Genomic DNA, 15,891 nt, shown 5'->3' with positions numbered 1-15,891 from the left:
TTTGGGAGTGGAATTTCCCCTGCCCTTTTGTTCCCTAATGGCCTTTTTCCATACAGCAGCTTGAACAAGAGCCATCCCAACAAGGATGCCTTCCAGATGTGAAGCGATGGGATCAAGACAGCCAAGGCACAGATGAAACTGAACTTGGCAAGGGATGTGAAAAATAACAAGAAGGATTCTATAGGTACATTGGTCAGAAGAGCAAGGCCAAGGAGTGCGTCCCAGCATCCTGAAAGAACTGGCTGATGTGATTGCCAGACGTGGATTTGAAGGGTGGTTTACTTGATAGATAAAGGAAGGGTTGGAAGGTCACTGCCAGAGGGTTATGGTCACCAGCTCTATGTGGAGCTGATGTGGAGCTGCCAGTGGAGGCCAGTCACTAGTGGTGTTCCGCAGGGGGCAGTCTTGGGACTGGTGCTCTTCAACATAGGATTGAGTTGAAAGGGACCTTTAAATGTCATCTAGTCCAACTCCCCTGCAATTAGCAGGGACACCCCCAGCTCCATCAGGTGCTCACAGCCCCTTGAAGTCTGACCTTGAGTATCTCCAGGGATGGGGCACCACCACCTCTCTGTGCAACCTGTGCCAGTGCCTCACCACCCTGACTGTAAAAAAAAAAAAACAATTTCTTCCTTATGTCCAGTCTAAATCTCCCCTCTTTTAGTTTGAAACCATTTCTCCTTGCCCTATCACAACAGACCCCGCTAAAGAGTCTGTCCCCTTCTTTATTAGATACTGAAAGGCCACTCTCAGGTCTCCCAGAGCCTTCCCTTCTCCATGCTGCACACCCCAGCTCTCAGCCTGTCCTCACAGGGAGATGTCCCATCCCTCAGATCATTTTTGTGGCCCTCCTCTGGACACGCTCCAACAGCTCCACGTCTCTTCTGTACTGAGGACTCCACATCTGGATGCACCACTTCAGGTGAGGTCTCACAGAGCAGAGGGGCAGGATCCCCAGCCCAGGATACAGTTGGCTCTCTGGGCTGTGAGGGAACATTGCTGGCTTGCGTCCAGCTGCCATCCACCAGCACACCCAGGTCCTTTTTCTCAGCCTGTGCTCTATCCTTATATCCCCCAGCTTGTACTGATAGTGGGGGTTGCCCAAGATCACACGCTTGCGTTCATTGAACCTCATGAGGTTCTTCTAGGTCCACTGCTTGAATCTGTCTAGGTCTGTCTTCATCAATAATCTAGACAGTGGGATCAAGTGCACCTTCAGCAAGTTTGCTGATGGCACCAAGCTGGAGCACCTCTCCTAGGAAGAAAAACTGAGGGAGCTGGGGGAGTTCAGGAGAAGACTCTGGGAAGACTTCACCGCAGCCTACCAGAACTTAAGGGGAGCCTATAAACAGTAGGGAGACCGACTTTTTACATGGTCTGACAGCGATAGGACAAGGGGAATGGCTCTAAGCTAAAAGCAGGGAGATTTAGGTTAGATGTTAGGCAGAAATTCTTTACTCAGAGAGTGGTGGGGCCCAGAGAGCTGCGAGTGCCCCATCCCTGCCGGTGCACAAAGCCAGGTGGGATGGGGCTCTGGGCAGCCTGAGCTGGTGGGGGGCAGTCAGTCCATGGCAGGGGGTTGGACCTAGATAATCTTTAAGGTCCCTTCCAACCCAAGCCATTCTGTTATTTCCATAAGCATTATCCTGCCTATTATCCTCACCAGAGCTGATCCCATACGGCACACCTTACAACCTCAGTCTCAAAAACCTTAGCTTCTCAATGTGAGCTTGCCCTGCTGACCCGATGCTGATGCTAAACCAAACAAGCAGCTTTGAAGCAGGTACCATGAGAGCACCCTGTCTGGACCATTGCACTGTCTCACCCACATGGCTTTTCCCAGCAAAGGGGGCTGTCAGCTCACATTCCTCATGCACTGGGGCCTCGCTCAAGCCAGTTACATTCTGCTGCGAGACGGCAGCAGCAGCCACGTCTGAGCACAGGGAAGCGACATCCGATTCAATTAGCATCATTACCAATGAGCTTTTTCATCTCAGCGGTGCCCCTGCCACTGGGGTGGGGCCGTACACGCACCAGCAGCCACGCAGAGCAGAGCTGCTCAGGGCACCCAGCAGGGAAAGCACAGCAAGAAGCAGCTGTCCCCCCTCGGCCTTCCTGCCCTGACCTCATCAAGGACACCCTAATCCCATTTTTAGAGTTAAAACACCACAGCCGAGCAGGAGTAACTAAAGGTTCTTTTTTCCACCACTGGTGGAACCAAGCCCGAACCTTTTCTTGCAAGGAGCTGGGGATTGTGGTTCAAGCATTAGGCATCTTTTTATTTCACACTTTTCCATATCCTGCGAGGCCGCAGCCATGCATCTTCCCAGCAGCAAGCCAGAGGCAAGCTGTGCATCACGCTGCCACTACAGCACCTGGAGACAGCAACGTTTCTGCAAGGACACGCACCCGTTGGAGACACAGGACCAGCCTGCAGCGAGCCGAGCTGCACCGACTCCTGTTTTCTCCGTCATTACGTTCAAATCCTGCTCGGCTGGCACAAAAGCTGCCGAAACTCCCACGCTCTGCTTGACGTGCCGGCACACGCAGGGCAGGGCCGGCCCCGGCTCAGCTGCACTGCCAGCACAGTTTGCAAAATGTGCTGAGTTTTCTGGGTGTTATCCCAGCACTGTGCCTTCTCAGCTGGTACCGAAGCAAAACCACCTCGGCTTAGGGACCACGTGCTAGATCTGTGCTATGTGCCGACACCTTCCTTTCTAGAGTAAAATGACTCGCTCTCCCACTTGTGCACCGAATCGCTCCCTTGGCATAAGGATTCCTTGAGGAGCTGATCTTTCCTGTCCATCCCAATTGGGGAGCATCAGCGGAGCGCTCCTTGGGCTGCAGTCACACCTGACTGTGCAGCGCCTGGCCTGCAAAGTGCCTGGGGACACTGGGATAAAGGTGGTAAATATTTTCAAGGATTCCTGTCCCGGCGATTGCACCTTCCCACAACACCCCGTGATTCATCGTCCACGTCAGCAGAGTGGAAAAAGTGACCCCTTCTTCCCCTGGAGGAGAGAAAAAGTGCTTAAGGAAAAGTATTTAAGAACAAGGGCTTGCCCAGCAGGAAGCCTGCACAAAACTCAAAGCTTCCATTGGCTTTGGGAGCTCCTGAGCTTTCCTTGCCTTTCCCCAAAGGCACACACCCCCTCTGCACAGCGGCGCAGGGATGAGATCCATGTCTCCAGCTGATGGCACAGGGGCCATCGCGGGTACCAGCAGACAGCCACTACATCACAACCACCAGCAGCAAGAAAATCCAGAAATGCCACACAGTGTGACAAATGTAATCTTCCAGCAGGACAGCAACGGGGAAGGGCTGCAAAGAGCCCATCCCGGCACAGGGACCTGAAGCATGGGCTGAAGGCGTGGATGCAACGGGCAGTACGTGCCCGCCCTGAGCGGGTGATGAAAATAGGCACAGGGAGCCAAGAACCAGGGAGCCAAGGCAACACATACCCAATTAAAGACAATCCTTGCGTCAAAGGCACACGCCCGTGTTTGACTTGGTTTTATCAAAACGAGGCTGTGCTGAACTTCCCTGCTCACCCCACAGGGAGGAGTGGGACGGGCTCCCAGGTTCCCCGATATCAAAGCAGTTGGATAAGGGGCAAAGATAGGACGCATGAGTGAAGCAGCTGGCCTGGGAGCTGGGTTATGCGCTGACATTCTGGTCTATCTCTATGGATGCACAGCCTCAGCATCAAACCGGGCTGGGACTGATCCAGCCCAGAGCGAGGTCTCATCATACCCAATGGTGAGAAGTAACCACACCAAGATGAGCCCCAGTGCATTACCAGCAGCAGGAAGAAACACCAGATTAACAACGGGCTCTTTGCAGAACTTGGCCCACATCGCTCCTCCTCTGGAAATCCTCCTGCACGTCCCAGGCAGCACCCAGCCCACCCACAGTGCACACCCCACCCCACCCCACCTCCTGCACAGGTGCCAGAGAGCGCCTCATGCTCAGACATGCACTTAGGATAAACTCAGACTGGTGATCTCAACACTCATCCTGGTTATGTGTCTGCTCTCACAGCAGAGGGGATATAAAGACATGGGGAAGTGCAGCAGAGGGGGGTTTCTCCAACACCCCTGTTCATACAAACCAGGCCTCCAACCCCAGCAGCTCAACCAGATCCTTCCATTCCCAAACTCCCACCTGCACTCAGGAGTGCATTGGGACTGAGATGAGGGCAGTTTTGCTTCTCCAAGGAGAACAGAGCGGTTGGGTTGGTGCACCCTGCACATCCACACAGCCCTAAAGCTGCTGCCCACAAAACCTCTCTTCTCAGCTCTGTCTCTTAAGCACGTTTTTGCTGTAGCCGTAAATAAAAGCAGAGCTTTCCAAGAATCGAAGCGAGGTGCCTGGAAAGATTGTAGACTAATTATCACCTTGAAACTTCAAGCCTAAAACCATAAGGACAGACTCCTAAGATTTATTACAGACAGGTTTACATGGCACTGCCCCAGTTCTTCCTAGGTGCAGAACCCACTGATTGCAGTCAGGGGAGTACAGACTTGCTGGTCTGCATCACACAAGGCTCCCATACAACCCAGCACTTCCTCCGTGCTCCGGACAAAGGTAAATGCTCCAGAGAAAGGGTCAAGAACTCATTAACAAGAGATCATCGAATAATCTGTGCCTCGGAGAAAACTGCTTCTAGCTGTCAGACATGGCTCTGCTTTGCCATGAAACGCATATCCATCTTACACAAACATTTCTATCTGCTGCAGCTTATTACCATCAGGGAAGTGTATTACAACCTTGGCTTTGGCGTATGACGGCAAGAAGTGACATCACCTTGCCCTAGCAACTGACTGGCTTTTTTCCTGTTTCTCCTTCCTCTTCCAGCCCACTCCTAGGGATGGGAGCAGAGCGGCATGGCCTCATTGCTACTCATAAGCAAGAGCCCTACAGCACCTGTGCTGTATTGGTGGGCAGGAAGACCTGCACCACTTCTTTACTGTCTGCAATCACAGCTGCCCCAGAGCCATTCCCACTACAGCGTGCATCCAAGGAAAGCCCAGCACTTCCTGAGCTCCTCAGCAAAATACTTGTCTTCAAGGTCTTTGCCATCCCATAGCCATCTCCTGTTGCAAATGAATAGACCATTCATGAGAAACGCAGTCTAATGTGACCCTGATCCATTCGGTTGCAGAGGGACCCTGCACAGATTTCACTCAGATGTTCCTTTTATCATTCCTACTGCTGCCAACCCAACCCATGGCATACCCCTGGTTTCACGCTGCAGAGTAAATTCAGGCCGAGCCGCAGCTATGGGAAAGCACTTGTTCTGTGCCCACCAGACACTGCTCTCAGGGCCAGGAGATGACCCCACGCAGCAGCAGCCCCATCTGCCTGAATGCAGAGCATCTTCCCTGGCACCCCTAGTACTGCACAGCTCACGTTGGGCATTTGCACTTAAGGCGCTGCTTGTACAAAAAGCCACTAGCCCTGCTTGCTTACTGGGTGAGCTCATTCCCTGGTCCAGCTGAAAGCTGTGGAGCACAACAATAACAGGAAGAAACTGTTTGTGCAGGACTCACACCGTGCCACGTAAACTCCCTGGCTGCTGTGGGACAGAACCTTACTGGTGAGCACAGCCGCACCGCAGGGCTGCGGCACTCAGGGCCCAGCAGCATCCCGTGTTGTGTCACACACGATGGGCGTTTTTAATGAGAATGACTGAAATGAGGCAGCTTTAAACTCATTAATGGCTCTCCTTGGCTCTACTTGGCCCCAGTGCAGCATCCTGAGACATGAGCCATGTTTCCCAGCTTGCACCCAGCACCAGCACTGCTCCTCTCCACTGCCTTATGGTTGGACAGTGGATCTTAATTACTTTAATGACTCTATGATTCCACTCATCACTGCACAAAGCACTTTGGAGAAGCCTGACCAAGCACCACACTCATGCCACAAGCGGGAGAAAATCCAGCAATGGGGAGGTGAGGGCCAGAGGAATTGGCAGGATGAGCATCCCCACTGCAGAGCTCCCCAGCCCTCCTGCTGCCATGGCACGTGAGTGGTACCCAAACATCAGATGTCGGCTGCAGCGCACAGGGTGAGGAAAAAGGGTTTTGCAACCCGGGTGCTGTGGGTATCACTGCCAGCAGCTAAGCCACGGGGTTTTGTTTGGGGGAAAAAAAAAACAAAAACAGGGAACGCACAGATTTCTGTACTGCTTGGATGGGGAACAGAGGCACCGAGGGGTTTAGGTGTCTGTCCTCAGTACTACAGTGCAGGCAGACACGGGGCCGCACTCGCCTGGTGCCATTCCAAGCGTTGTGCTTTGGCATCCCAGCAGCAGGGCTGGGTGCGTCCCTGTGCACCCCCACACGGCACCACCCCGGAGCAGCACTGCGCCCCAACTCTGCCTTCGCTCCGAGTTCCTTCACCCTGAGGATTCCCATGAACAGTCCAAGCAGTGACACAGGGGTCACGGCTCAAAGCACTGCCGGCAGCAAACCCTGAGCGCCCCACAACATCCTTTTCAAGCTCGTTTTAGGATGTGAGCAACGCTGAGCCCTTCTCTTGCCCCAAACAATAGCTCTGCAGTAATGGTGCAACCAGAATTTCCTGTGCCACGGTGCGCGCCAGCTCCGGGCAGCAAACACCATGGGAAGAGCCGCCACAAGAAAGGCACTCTGCAGCACCAGGCGACGTCCCCGCAGCTCCCGGGGATGCTTTTTGCTACAACAGATCCCAGAGCAGCATCGCAGCCGGGCCGGAAAGCAGACAGACTGCAGCGAGGGCTGGCGGCCTGGGAACGGCTGTGGCTAATGAATTACTGCACAGAGCCCTTTGCGACACGTGGACGTGGCTTTCTCTCACGGGTATTTTGCTACCCTGCTCAGCCCTTGTGAAAACATCCCCCCAGAATGGGCTGGGTTTACCCGCGGGGCTTTGCTGTCGGCTCAGCGGGCACAAACCCAGCGTGGGATGTAGCGGGGGATCCAAGTGGATCACAATCCCAAGCAAAAAAGGAATCACACAGGTCTGCCGGCTTCCAGGATTTGAGAAGAAGCAAAGAGCACTATCAGCCAAACAGCGATGGACCAAACCAGCATCTCCAACACAGGTGCAGCCAGACCCTGCTCCAGGTGTGGGAGCCTCCCATCCATCCATCCCGCAGCACCACACATGCAGGTCTCACCCAGGGCACATTTGCAGCACAGGCACCCGGCACTGCCCTGCCACGTGTGCCCCCCCAGCCCCACCTATAGTACTTTTCAATCAACCAGTGGCATCCTTTCTTCCTCTATACGTGAGGGGGCAAAAAACATTTCTTTCACACTTGAGGCCCCAAAGTTACTTCTACAGCTGAAACTACCCAAAGCAAACACACAAAACACAGATGTCACCTTCTGTGCCAGCAGCACCGCCCTCGCACTGCGCATTGGTGCCCTCCCAGCCAACGCAGTTGGGCAACTCCTATTCCAGTGACAGCTCCTCGAGCTGAGGGCTGTGCTAAGAGGAGCAGACAGCAGCCCTCCATAACTCGTGCCACGGGTGCACAGGGTCCTGTGGCTGCAGCACGCGTGCAGCCAGCAGTGGGATGGGGCTCTGTCCGCACCTCTGCTGCAAGGGGCCATTTCACAGCGCTCATCCCACGTGCGGCCAAAATTCCTCACCGTGTCCTCAAAGCGCCCCATCTGGAGACTGCAGCTGAGGTTGGTGCTGTAACGCACAGATACAGCCCTCATAACTCTGTCACTTTATGGAAAATTAACACTGTCAGCACCAAGCAAGTAAGCAAGCCTCTGCTCTGCAGACAGCTACAGTGGGTTTGACTGAAGAAGGCCAAATACAACAAATACGAAAACACCCCACGCAAGTGGGAGCCGGCAGTGCTGCTGCCCTGTGACAGCACATAACGCCCTGATGCTGTCCCCTCTGCCTGCACATGACCCCCACTGCTGAGGGGGCCCTTCTTCAAGCAGGGCACAGCATCACCCCTTACAGCAGCCCGCTGGGATGCGCCCTGAGCTGGCAGCAGACCCAAACCCAGGTCAGAGCCCTCCAGGAGTCTCCCACCGACACCCCCCAAAACACAGCCCTACCACACACTGCTGCTCCCCCTGCCCAGCAGCAGCATCTCCCATCCACCCTCAGTTCCACAGCACAGAAGGGCCCACGAATGGGGCAGCTTCGCCCCCAGCCTCACGTTCCCACTACGGGCAGTCCCCTTGCAGCAGAAATTGGGCATCTACAGGGCTCAGACCATCGCCACTGGGCTCCCCAGCTCAGCTGAGCACTTTTTATGGAGTCATAGATCCGTTTGAAGTGAAAGGGACCCTTAAGGGCCATTCCTTCAGCCTGCAGTGAGCAGGGACACCTACAGCTCCATCAGGTGCTCAGAGCCCCGTCCAGCCTGACCTTGAGTGTCTCCACGGACGGAGCACCACGATCTCTCTGTGCAACCTGTGCCAGTGCCTCACCACCCCGATAGTAAAAACCTTCCTTCTTACATCCAAATTTAAATCTCCCTCTTTCAGTTCGAAACCATTTCCCCTCATCCTATCACAACAGACTCCGCTGAAGAGTCTGTCCCCTCCTTTCTTACGGCCCCCTCCAGTACCCCCAGCGCTCCGGAGCCGGGGCAGCGAGCAGTTCCGGAGCTGTTGGGTTGGGGGCGGTACGGGCATTGGGCGCAGCTCTGGGCAGCACCGGGAGGGGCGCAGCGCTGACCCCGGGCTTTGAGCAGCCGGGAGCGGTGGGCACAGCCCTGTGCCCCAACACACCTGGGACGGGTGGCGGTGAATCATGACCCAGTTCCCACGCAGCTCCCCGCAGGAATACACCCAAGGCTGAGCTCCACCAAACACGAGCACGGGATGACCGTAGGGTCCCTTCGCGGCACCTCCGCTTAGAGTCCGTCGCTCAGAACCGCCTCGGCATCATGGCGAGAAAGAGAACGCTCACGCTTCATACCCCCCGCCCCCGCCACAAAGGACCACCGCGTTACGAACTCCCCCGCCCTCGCTTACCTCAGCGCACGGCCCCGCCGCGGCACGGTGCCGGCCCGCGACCCGCCGGAGCCGGGAACTGAAACGGTTGAAAGCGAAATTAAAATGAAAGAGAAAAAAAAAAAAGAAAGAAAAAAGAATGGGGGAAAAAAGAAAAAGAAAAGAAAAAAGAAAAAAGAGCCGGCGGGGCTGCTCAGTCCAAACAAAAATAAAAGTTACCAAAAAAAAGAAGTCGGACGAAGGGGGGTGCCCGTGCCATGCACGCGGGCCGCCCCCCCCCGGACCGCCTCCCGCCGCCGTTGCCCGGCGCTCCCCGCAGCGCTCCGGGACCGGCCCGGGACCCCCCGGCCCCAGCACCGGCCCCGGCCCCGCGGGCGGAGCGCTCAGGGAGCGGCGCGGTGCGGCCCGGAGGGGCCGAGGGCGGCCCCGGGGGGCGGCGGGCGCCCGCGGGCAGCGGGGCGCGGGGGACGCCCGGCGGGGCCCAGAGAGGGCCGCGGAGCTCCGCCGCCTCCGCGCATCCCCCGCTGCCCCGTCCCGTCGGGGCCCGCCCGGCGCCGGCCGCTGCCGCTCGCGGGGAGAAAAAGAAAATAAAAATTAAAAGCAAATAAACGATAATAGCAATAATAAGTTAAAAGCAAATTAAAGAAATTGAGTTGTTTCAAAAATCCCGAGCTGGATGCCAACGGGAGCCCAGACGGAAACTTCCCGCGGCGGTGCGGTGCAGCGCGGCCACCCGTCTCCTCCTCCTCCTCCTCCTCCTCCTCTCCGCGGCTCGCAGTGTGCGCGGCGCCGCCCGGCCCGGGGGAGGCTCCGCTCCGCACCGCCCCGCGCCCGCGGCTCTGCCGTCGGGGCCCGGCCGGGACAATCGGAGGAAGCGCGGCCGCCCCCGGGCCGCTGGGGCGCTTCCCACGTGCGGGAGCGAGCGGTTCCACCGCGCCCAGCACCGGGCCGCGAGCGCCGTCGGGTTTGGCCGGGATCCTCCGCGGGGCTGCCCTCACCGACGGCTCTCTTTCATCTCTTCCCCCGCACCCTCCCTGCACGCCCTCTGTGCGGCTCCGAGCACACCTGGGCTAAGCGCAGTCCCTGGGTTTGGCCGCGTGCACGGAGCTGCTCGTTAGGAACGCACCTGTGGCAGCCCGATGTGGCAGCCCGCCGTCCCAGCCCCGTCCCAGCCCCGCCGGGCTCCCGCTTCCAACCCCGGAGAGCCCCCGGGCAGCGCGGGCCGAGCACGCCGGGCACTCGGTGAGGTCACAGCTCTGAGCCCCATGGGCACAGCTCTGCCCTCGGTCAGTGCCCAGACAGGGGGGTGCGCCTGCATGGATGAGCACAACTGCTCTATCAGCCCGTGCGCCTCACGGAGCAGCCCTCAGACCAGGTGCTCCCCCCTCTCTGCTGAGCCAACCCCTGCCAACAGCTGCATTAAATGAGCCGCAGGTGCAGCTCACTCAGCAATTCATTTGCTGCCCCTCCTTCCCCGTATCTGGCTGCAGGGGGTGCTGGGGTCGGGGTTGTTGATGGTTGGAGTAGGAGCAGAAGGACCTCGGGAACCTCTGTGCTGCAGTTGGAGTATTCAGGGTTTCTATGGGCCGTTGGGGATTCAGGCCCAGCTGCCCCAGTTGTGTGATTTTGTGTGGGTTCAGAGGGGTGCAGCTCTGTCCCCTTCTCAGGATGAGTACTGAATGAGTGGCGTTGCTCACAGTAGGGGCTGTGCCTGCAGCTCTGGGCGCACACAGCGCTGTGGAGCCAGGGGGAGAAATCAGTGGTGGAGTTGAATGAATTTTGCTTCGAACATCACCCAGCAGTCACCACCGACTGCTCCAGCAGTGCCTGAACGTGACTCCCCCGGCATCCCCGCAGGGAGAAAACAAACACCAGGCAGATGTGGAGCAAAGCTGACGGCCTTTGGGGACTGTGACTCCACCACCTCCCTGGGCAGCCTCTGCCGGCGCTTTACCTCTCTTTGTGTAAATAAATCAGTCCTAATATCCAACCTGAACCACTCGGGAGGTTCCCTTCTTGCACGACGCGTGCACCGACATCAGTGAAATTGTGCCGTTCTCTTTCAGTCCCGCTGTTTCAGGCTCCTTCGGGGACTTCCCCGCCCGCTGTCCCCGAAGGGGAGCGCACCTCCCCGCTCCTCGTTGATTTGGCTCGCGAGGACTCAGCGCAGCAGGCTTTGCCGTCTCCCTCCGTGATGCTACAACGTGGGGACCGGCTGGGAAGCAGCTCAGACCTCAGCAGCCCTTTGCTCTCCATTTGCCACTCCTGGAAATCCCCTCTGCTCTGCAGCACCGCGGGAAGGGAGCAGGGCAGGGCAGAGCCCCGCCGCACGGAGCGGGGACACGGGGACACACTTCCACCTATTGGCTCCATTTCCTCCGCTTACCTCCGGCCCCGGGCGTTATTAATAACTCCTCGCAGAACGCACCCGACAGCACCGCGAGCATCTCGGGGGGCTTTGGTTTGGTGGATAGAAGAGATTAGCTCAGGAAAACCTCCCCGAGTGAGGCTGGTGCCGACACAAGTCGCGGGTCCCCTCCCACTGGGGGTGCAGCCTCCTCCCTCCTGGGCACGGGGCTCCCACTGGCCCCAATGCCCCCAGACTGGGGCTGATGGCTGGGAGCTCTTTTTTTGTCTTGGTTCCCTGTTGTTCTTTCTTAAAGGAACAATAGAGGCAGCGGCACCCCTCCCTCCCTGCCTTGGTGCAGCTCCAGATTTCACTTTTTTTTCAAGCTTCACACCATGAAGCACTTCACTATTGGAAACAAACAATTAACCCAAGAAGAAATAGGAGCAAGTAGAGCATCACCACACCCCTCGACACCCGCACGTAGCACAGCCCCGCAGCGGGAGGGGTTGCTCTGGGCCCATTCTAATGCCCACCTTTGGGGCTCCGGCCGCTCTCCGTGCCTGGAAACCTTCCTGCACACTTCCTGAGCCAGGGAGCCTTCATCAGACAGCTCTTGGAGCAAGAACAAAAGCCACCGGCCTTGTGTGGTTCTATAAAGGATGGTTTTATTTCTATATAGGGCATCCTGTATAGAACGTTCCTTCCCCAGACACGAGGCTCTGCCTGGTCCCCCAGCACCCATCAGTTTTTTGCATGGGAACCAGAATCCCAGCTGGAATTGAATGGGCTCCTGGGCCCACAGGGGTGGGTGAGGGACACGGGTGGGGCTGCTCAGGGCCATTAAGGGCCATCAGTGCCTTGGGGCTGTGACAACCTGATTTCAGTGCTGTCCGTCTGGAAAGCAGGAGGAGGTGGGGTGGGGCACAGCACGGGTAAAAGCAATAGGGTGGGATTTGATGGCCTCAAATTGCACCAGGGGAAGCTCAGGCTGGATAACAGGAAAACTTTCTTCTGAGAGTGGTGAGGCAGTGGCACAGACTGCCCAGGGAGGTGGGGGAGTCACCGTCCCTGGGGGTGTTCCAGAAAAGGGTCAATGTGGCACTGAGGGATGTGGTTAGTAGGCACATGGGGATGGGTTGATGGTTGGACTTGGTGATCTTAGAGGTCTTTTCCAACCTTAACGATTCTGCACCAGGGGAGCACAAACTCTGCTCTGCTCTCAGAGGCCAAATCCACGCACAGTGCCCATGGAGCAGTGAGTGAAGCCCAAGCGTGGGGAGAAAAAAAAGATTTAGAGAAAAAAGGACTGCAGGGATCCAAGTTTGCCCCGTCCCACACGAGTGGTGATGGCAGAGAAGCCTGGCCCCAGGCTGCAGAACTGACCTGCTGGGACCAGGGGCGCTCAGGCTCCAGCACAGTGGTTTGCTGCAGGCTCCATTCATTGCAGTAATAAAACATACCCCCCAAAAAACCCGCAAATTCATAAACAACATCTGTGAGGTTCAGGCTCCATCAGTTTCAGTCTCTGTTACTTTCCTTCTTGTACACCACACCAATCAAGCAAGGAAATCCCCCTGTTTATCTCTCCTAAGATTTGTTTCTCCAAGTCCTGTTTTTCAAAGTCATCCTTAATCACTTTTTAATCATATCTGATCCCTCTTTGCCTTTGGCACTCCATAACCATAGAATCATAGAATCACTCAGGTTGGAAGAGACCTAAAAGGTCATCGAGTCCAACCATGACCCAACCATACTACCCAAACTACCAACCCTCTGCTAAATCATGTCCCCGAGCACCACATCCAAACAGTTTTTAAACACATCCAGGGGTGGTGACTCAACCACCTCCCTGGGGAGCCTATTCCAGTGCTTAACAATCCTGGAGATGCCCCCCATAGCACAGCCAGGTCTGCCACCCCCAGCCCCAGGGCCCATTAAACCAACACATCCTTCATGCTGGTGGTTTCCTGCCTTAGAAGGCAGCAGAGAAACCCAGTGCTGTGGCTGCTGCTCAAAAGCCAAAGCAGTGCTCAGAGGAGGGCAAAGTGGGGCTTCCCCCACTCAGTCATCCTTCCCGTTGCAGAGTGGTAGCCAATGCAGTTTCTCGAGGAACCCAGACTTACATTCATCAGATCTCTTTCGACAAAATTCTGCCTAAAACTGTTCCTTATTTAATGGATGGCAACACGTAGGCATCCAATCACCCTTCTTTCATCTTCCACCCAGGAAACCACACCTCACAATCCCATACCTATTATTTCTTATGTGCAGTCCCAACACTGTGTTGTGGTTCCTTGGCTTTTGCTGTCCCATTGCCACATCTCTGCAGGCAGCCGAGTGATTTGGTGCTGCTCTGCCATGGAAGAGCCATGGAGGTGTGGGGGCTCCTTGGGACACGTGCTAAGGGGAGTTTTGATCTCCTCCATCTCTCTGGTCTGCATCCAGGGGACAGGGCGACACTGGAAAGAATGGAGCATCCCATCCCATCCCATCCCATCCCATCCCATGCCTCTTGCTTTGGAATATTTTTACTATTGTTGTTATTATTGTTATCCCTGGCAGGCTGCAACCTCTGTCCTCCTCCTGCTCCTGTGTCAGCTGCAGTACATTGTCACCTGCACCCCAGGGTGACCGGACCCCGCGCTGTTCATCCCTGAGCCCACCCCACAGGGACGCACTGGGGCTCCTAAGGGGAATACTGGGGAAAGCTGCTTGTTTTTCCCCCTTTAGGAGCTTCCTAGCATGATCCTGAAGGCTTATTCTGATGGTCTCTGGGAACTCTTTCCCATACTTACCCCAGAGAGCACATTGCAGGGAGTGACATGGGCAGGGGGTGCCTGACCCCTCGGTTGGAGCCAAGGGGACATTGTTCTGAAGCCCTGGACCCGGAGCTCTGGGTAAGTGCTGTGAGCAGTCCTGCTGGGAGCACAAAATAAAGGATGCCTTCTGCTTCAAGCCTCTGCAAAACAAAACTGAAGCCAAATGTTACATGGGATGGACGTCTGAAGTAACAATATTGTGCGCGTGGTGCTGCTGCGTGGATGGCTTTGGGAAACGGGGCACGTTTTCAGGTTGCAGAGAAGGGAGGACCCAAAGCCCTCAGTGCCCCGGGGCACAGCGGGTCCCGAGGGTGGCACTGGGCTGAGCGGGTCCCCGGTGCCCTCTGGTGCCGGAGCACAACGCAGCGTGGGCATCACGGGATGGCATGGGAGGTTATCCTCCCCAAAACAGACCTTCGCTCCAACTGCAGAGATCTGAGCGCCTTATGCACGCAAACCGTGCCGGTTTGGTTCCTTGCACACCCGGGTGTGCCTACGCAGGGGCACGGCTCTGAGCCCCGTCTATAGGGCCCCGTCTATAGGGCCACACGCACACCGCGCTTCGGGTCGCGATGCGGAGCGACGCTCGTCGGGAAGCGCTGGGAGCACCGCTGAGCGCAGCAGTGCAATAACGGAGCTCTCCCTTAGAGGTCAGCCCAGCACCGAAACCGCTCCAAAAATCCACGAGGACGGGAGCGATTCGTGCAAAGGGATGAACGGGGAGGGAAAGGGGTGCTCCCGGAGCCCTCGCTGCCTGCAGAAGGGCGCTGCCAGCAGCCGGGCTCCGGTGTGTGCCGACAGCTCCTTCCTGCCGGGGGAAGTGTGGGGGGCCGGTCCGCTCCCAGCCGTGCTGAAGCAGGAGGCACCAGAAGGCACCGGGAGGCACCAGGAGGGATGGCGGCTCTGCAGCCCGGTGGGATTTATTTTCCAGCACAAAACAGAGCTCAGCTTCGTACTAAAAATAGAGAGATTAAAAAAAAACTAACAAATCTCCGTGGCTTTTTGGGTGCCCTGCTGTGCCAGATTTAATTCACGGCCACGAAGCCCTGAGGTTGGATACGAAGGATAATTTATTCTCCCCAAGAGTGGTGAGGTGCCGACACAGACTGCCCAGAGAGGTGGGGAGTCACTGTCCCCGGAGGTGCTCTAGAAATGTGTGGATGTGGCAGTGGGTGACAGGGGTTAGTGGGCAGTATTGGTGGTAGGTGGATGGCTGGACTGGGTGATCTCAGAGGTCTATTCCAACCTTAACGATTCTAGGAGAACTGCCTTGATTAATGGGCTGGTGCTAATTGGGAGCCCCAGCCCTCTTAAGAAGTAGCCCTTCCCCTGGGCTCCCAGCAGCAGTGGGACAGGAGCACTGGGTGGTGCTCCCAAACCGCTCAGTGTTGTGCCCTTGGGAAACCACCGTGAGGAAGAGAAATGAGACCAAAAGCAACACTTTAAGCATGGAACACATCCACACGAGGACAGGCGGCTCTGAGCATGTTTGCTCAGCACCCAGACTCAGCTGCGGTGAGGGAGCTGTGTTTAGCAGCGGGTGATCAGCACAGACCTGAGAGCTCCCCGCTGGGAGGGACACCCCGGGCTCCATCCCCGCAGGCCGAGGTCATGCTCACGTATCCCGTGTGGTTTGCTGTCACCATTTGTTCTCTCCCAGGCTCCTGCCCACGGTTAAGATGCAGCGAAGCATTGGGGCTCATCCATCAGTGACACCGGCGCCTGCCCTGCTCTGTCTCCCCTTCA

The 15,891-nt window shown here is 56.6% G+C and overlaps 1 protein-coding gene across 6 annotated transcripts in view; it reads right to left on the bottom strand.

Annotated features, from left to right (window-relative positions):
- ARHGEF9 (Cdc42 guanine nucleotide exchange factor 9) overlaps nucleotides 1-9,738 on the bottom strand; it is a 193,235-nt gene extending 183,497 nt beyond the window's left edge. For 5 of the 6 annotated variants that reach the window (XM_040699572.2, XM_015278576.4, XM_015278577.4 and 2 more), the window contains exon 1: nucleotides 8,998-9,738. The gene's annotated coding sequence lies outside the window, so the exon portion shown is untranslated. Of the gene's footprint in view, nucleotides 1-8,751 lie in introns of all 6 variants that reach the window. The other variant, XM_040699571.2, reaches the window with a different exon arrangement.
- Between the last annotated feature and the right edge of the window lie 6,153 nt (nucleotides 9,739-15,891).

Source organism: Gallus gallus, chromosome 4 (assembly GCF_016699485.2).
Source record: "Gallus gallus isolate bGalGal1 chromosome 4, bGalGal1.mat.broiler.GRCg7b, whole genome shotgun sequence".
Lineage (NCBI taxonomy): Eukaryota > Metazoa > Chordata > Aves > Galliformes > Phasianidae > Gallus > Gallus gallus.
Note: the sequence above shows the minus strand (reverse complement) of the source record. Positions and strands in the feature narration are given on the sequence as shown.